Genomic DNA, 6,000 nt, shown 5'->3' with positions numbered 1-6,000 from the left:
GCTCTGAGACCCTCAGGGAGTGGTCTCCTATTCAGATATTAGAACCATATGAACCATCTCCAGCTCTGAGTACCTCCGGGACTGGTCTCCAAGTCAGATGTTAGAATCATATGAACCATTTCCAGCTCTGATTACCTCCGGGACTGGTCTCCAAGTCAGATGTTAGAATCATATGAACCATTTCCAGCTCTGAGTACCTCCGGTACTGGTCTCCATCTGACATGTTAGAACCATGTAAACCATCTCCAGCTCTGAGTACCTCCGGGACTGGTCTCTATCTGACATGTTAGAACCATATGAACCATCTCCAGCTCTGAGTACCTCCGGGACTGGTCTCTATCTGACATGTTAGAACCATATGAACCATCTCCAGCTCTGAGTAGCTCCAGGACTGGTCTCCATCTGACATGTTAGAACCATATGAACTAGCTCCAGCTCTGAGAACCTCAGGGACTGGTCTCCATCTGACATGTTAGAACCATATGAACCATCCCCCAGCTCTGAGAACCTCGGAATGGTCTCCTATTCAGATGTTAGAACCATATGAACCATCTCCAGCTCTGAGTACCTTGGGGGTGGTCTCCTACTAACATGTTAGAACCATAAGAACCATCCTCCAGCTCTGAGTACCTCCGGGACTGGTCTCCATCTGACATGTTAGAACCATATGAACTAGCTCCAGCTCTGAGAACCTCAGGGACTGGTCTCCTGCTGACATTTTAGAACCATATGAACCATCTCCAGCTTTGAGGAACTCAGAGACCTTTTTTTTGTTTAGCACCATGACTAAGGAAGGTTGTTGGCACCACCATTTGGATGAGTTCCCTCACTGCATTGCTCTTCTGTTCAGACCGAGATTTTAACTGGAAGTACAATTGCCGTCCATATGGTTTTTACATTCGATAGGGATTCTTCATTCCTCACTCCAAGAAACGTTGGTAAGTTTTACAATGTAACTAAAACAATTCTATGAACATATGTTTACGAGTGTCTGTTTTAGTATTGTTAACTTACAATGGCATTATTTTTGTATTGTTTCAGTTTCACAAATTCCTCAGTAAATCCACCAAAATGTCACCGTGGAGTCATTAAGTCTGTTTAGCTGATTGGAGAGCTAGCTTGCGCAGCTAGTGGGTCCATGACGTTGACGAGCCGTTTTACTGCCCTGTTACAATTACGGTTTGGGAACAATTAAGGTATGTAAATAAACATTTTACAAAATCTTTGGAACCTATATAAATCTGTGATTTATAGTCCAGTTCGGCGTAAATTACGGATCAGCGTCGTTAGCTTTAGCTAGTATGCAAATATGTTTATTGTTTCAGTTTCACAAATTCCTCAGTAAATCCACCAAAACGTCACCGTGGAGTCATTGATACAGCATTATTCAAATGTAAATAACATTAACAGAGTCTATCATATAACATTATTCACATGTGAATAACATAAATACAGTCTATTATACATCATTATTTACATGTGAATAATATAAATGCAGTCTATTATACAGCATTATTCACATGTGAATAACATTAATACAGTCTATCATATAACATTACTCACATGTGAATAACATAAATACAGTCTATTATACATCATTGTATTTATATTATTCACATGTAAATAATGCTGTATAATAGACTGTATCTATGTTATTCACATGTAAATAATGCTGTATAATAGACTGTATTTATGTTATTCACATGTGAATAATGCTGTATAATACGGTATTTATAATATTCACATGTAAATAATGATGTATAATAGACTGTATTTATGTTATTCACATGTGAATAATGTTATATGATAGACTGTATTAATGTTATTCACATTTGAAAAATGCTGTATAATAGACTGCATTTGTGTTATTCACGTGTGAATAATGCTGATGTCAATGAACATTGGTACCAGTGAATAACATTAATACAGTCTATCATATAACATTATTCACATGTGAATAACATAAATACAGTCTATTATACATCATTGTATTTATATTATTCACATGTGAATAATGCTGTATAATAGACTGTATCTATGTTACTCACATGTAAATAATGCTGTATAATAGACTGTATTTATGTTATTCACATGTGAATAATGTTATATAATAGACTGTATTTATGTTATTCATGTGTGAATAATGCTGTATAATAGACTGTATTTATAATATTCACATGTAAATAATGATTTATAATAGACTGTATTTATGTTATTCACTTGTGAATAATGTTATATGACTGTATTAATGTTACTCACATTTGAATAATGCTGTATAATAGACTGCATTTATGTTATTCACATGTGAATAATGCTGTGTAATAGACTGTATTTATATTATTCACATGTGAATAAGGCTGTATAATAGACTGTATTTACATTATTAGCATTGAAAATAGTCTATTATACAGCACTATTCACATGTGAATAACATAGTCTATTATATAACATTATTCACACGTGAATAACATAAACACAGTCTATTATACAGCATTATTTACATGTGAAAAACATAAATACAGTATTATACAGCATTATTCACATGTGAATAACAAATTAATTTTATTATACAGAATTATTTACATGTGAATAACATAAATACAGTCTATCATAAAGCATTATTCACATGATCAGTACACATGTGTTAATAACTATAATAATAATAATTATTATTTTGGATTATAAAATCAATTTCTTTTTTTGGAACGTTTAAAAATGAGCGGTGCAGTTGTTGTGTCTCGATTTGTTATGACATTTCTGCATTTTGCTTACGTCCAAGACCATGGCAGTAGTGTATAGTCTAGTGTTTTGTTATTGTTGCGTCCCAGAGAGTGTTAATACTGTAAGTATTGTACTTATTACGCACCAGCTGTTTGGTTGTAACCTGCATCTTAGTTGTAGTTTTAATTAAAAAATTTGGAGGTGTTCTAATCGCCATGTCAAATTTGCTAATGCTAATCAGTAGCATGTCAATAGCAACGCCGATGTATATTAGCATCAGGCTAGCACATTTTGAGTTGTAATTTTAATAAAAGAAATTTGGAAGTGTTCGAATTGCCATGTAAAATTTGCTAATGCTAATCAGTAGCATGTCAATAGCAAAGCCGATGTATATTAGCATCAGGCTAGCACATTTTTAGTTGTAGTTTTAATTAAAAAATGTGGAGGTGTTCTATGCGCCATTTAAAATTTGCTAATGCTAATCAGTATCATGTCAATAGCAACGCCAATGTATATTTGCATCGGGCTAACACATTTTGAGTTGCAGTTTTAATAAAAAAAATTTGGAAGTGTTTAAGTGCCATTAAAATTTTGCTAATGCTAATCAGTAGTATGTCAATAGCAAAGCCGATGTATATTAGCATCAAGCTAGCACATTTTTAGTTGTAGTTTTAATAAAAACAATTTAGGTGTTTTAATCGCCGTGAAATTTTGCTAATGATAATCAGTAGCATGTCAATAGCTATGCCGATGTATACTAGCATCAGGCTAGCACGTTTTTAGTTGTAGTTTTAATAATTTTTTGGAGTTATTCTAATCACCACGTAAAATTTGCTAACGCTAATCAGTAGCATGTCAATAGCAACGCCGATGTATATTAGCATCAGGCAAGCACATTTTTAGTTGTAGTTTTAATGACAATTTTTTGGAGTTATTCCAATCACCACGTACAATTTGCTAATGCTAATCAGTACCATGTCAATAGCAAAGCCGATGTATATTAGTATTAGGCTAGCACATTTTTAGTTGTAGTTTTAATTAAAAAAAATTCAAAGTGTTCTAATTGCCATGTAAAATTTGCATCAGGCTAACACAAATTTTAGTTGTAGTTTTAATTAAAAAAAATGTGGAGGTGTTCTAAGCGCCATTTAAAATTTGCTAATGCTAATCAGTAGCATGTCAATAGCAACGCCAATGTATATTTGCATTAGGCTAACACATTTTGAGTTGCAGTTTTAATAAAAACAAATTTGGAAGTGTTTAAGCGCCATTTAAATTTTGCTAATGCTAATCAGTAGTATGTCAATAGCAAAGCCGATGTATATTAGCATAAGGCTAGCACATTTTTAGTTGTAGTTTTAATAAAAAACTATTTAGAGGTGTCCTAATCACCATGTAAAATTTGCTAATGCTAATTTTAGCATGTTAATAGCAAAGCCAATGTATATTAGCATCAGGCTAGCATATTTTTGGAAAAGTGAAGCCTTACTTTACTTACCATCCATCCATTTTTAACCGCTTATTCCCCTTTGGGGTCGCTGGTGCCTATCTCAGCTACAATCGGGCGGAAGGCGGCGTACACCCTGGACAAGTCGCCACCTCATAGCAGTTACTTTACCTACATTGGAGCTATTTTATGCGTCAATTTCTTTGTTAAAATTGAATTGTACTTTCAGTGAAGTGCGAATATTACATTTTACGTGAATCTGTGCCCAGTAGAATTGGTGCCTAAAAAAGTATTGGATTCCTTACCCAATTCCTAGTCGTCTCGTTGTTAACGAGCATTAAAAAACATAATTCTGTCCTCCAATGTTTCATCTCTTTGCTCTACTTGAAGCAGCAATGCCTTCCGGAGCTAAAAATAAGCATGCCTGCAGTCTGTAATATGGGTGGACCTGCCAGGACACCACTTCGGGTGTGCTCTTTTTGGCGCTAAAAGAATTGGCACCCGCGTTAATTTAGTAACAACTGTCCCTTATAGTTGCTTTAAATACAGAGGTAGCTCAAAAAGTGGAGAAAGTTTTATTTTACTTGAGGATATTATACTATACTATTGTTTTATACTACCAGTGAAGTTGGCAGGTTGTGTAAATGGTAAATAAAAAAAAATACAATGATCCCTTTTGACTTATATTCTATTGAATAGACTGCAAAGACAAGATACTTAATGTTCTAACTGGAAAACTTTGTTATCTTTTGCTGTATAATAGATTGTATTTGTTATTCACACGTGAATAATGCTGTATAACAGAATGTATTTGTTATTCACATGATGTGAATAATATGAATACAGTGTATTATACAGAATTATTTACATGTGAATAACATAAATACATGTATATATATATATATAAATATATATAAATAATATATGTATACAGCATCATTCACATGTGAATAACATGTGAATGATACTATAATCTATTATACAGCATTATTCACATGTGAATAATGTATACATAGACTATTTATGTTATTCACATGATGTGAATATAAATACGGTGTATTATACAGAATTATTTACATGTGAATAACAAATATATATATATATATATATATAAATATATGTATACAGCGTCATTCACATGTGAATAACATGTGAATGATGCTATAGTCTATTATACAGCATTATTCACATGTGAATAATGCTGTATAATAGACTGTATTTATGTTATTCACATGATGTCCATCCATCCATCCATTCTCTACCGCTTATTCCCTTTGGTGTCGCGGGGGCCGCTGGTGCCTATCTCAGCTACAATCGGGCGGAAGGCGGACGAGTCGTAACCTCATCGCAGGGCCAACACAGATAGACAGACAACACTCACACACTATACACACACACATATATATATATATATATATATATATATATATATATATATATATATATATATATATATATATATACAGCATCATTCACATGTGAATAACATGAATACAGTCTATTATACAGCATTATTCACATGTGAATAATGCTGTATAATAGACTGTATTTATGTTATTCACATTATGTGAATAATATAAATAAAGTGTATTATACAGCATTAGTCACATGTGAATAACATAAATACAGTCTATTATACAGCATTATTCACATGTGAAAAATGCTGTATAATACTGTATTTATGTTATTGACATGTGAATAATATAAATAAAGTCTGTTATTGTATATATATTATATACATCATTATTCACATGTGAATAATATAAATACAGTCCATTATACAGCATTTTTCACATGTGAATAATATACAGTCAATTATACAGCATTATTCA

The 6,000-nt window shown here is 32.9% G+C and overlaps 1 protein-coding gene across 11 annotated transcripts in view; it reads right to left on the bottom strand.

Moving 5' to 3' along the window:
• LOC133557515 (disabled homolog 2-interacting protein-like) overlaps positions 1-6,000 on the bottom strand; it is a 440,633-nt gene that overhangs the window by 50,237 nt on the left and 384,396 nt on the right. The gene's annotated exons all lie outside the window — the stretch shown is intronic.

Source organism: Nerophis ophidion, linkage group LG08 (assembly GCF_033978795.1).
Source record: "Nerophis ophidion isolate RoL-2023_Sa linkage group LG08, RoL_Noph_v1.0, whole genome shotgun sequence".
NCBI lineage: Eukaryota > Metazoa > Chordata > Actinopteri > Syngnathiformes > Syngnathidae > Nerophis > Nerophis ophidion.
The sequence above is the reverse complement of the archived record's forward strand: the minus strand, read 5'-3'. Positions and strand labels throughout refer to the sequence as shown.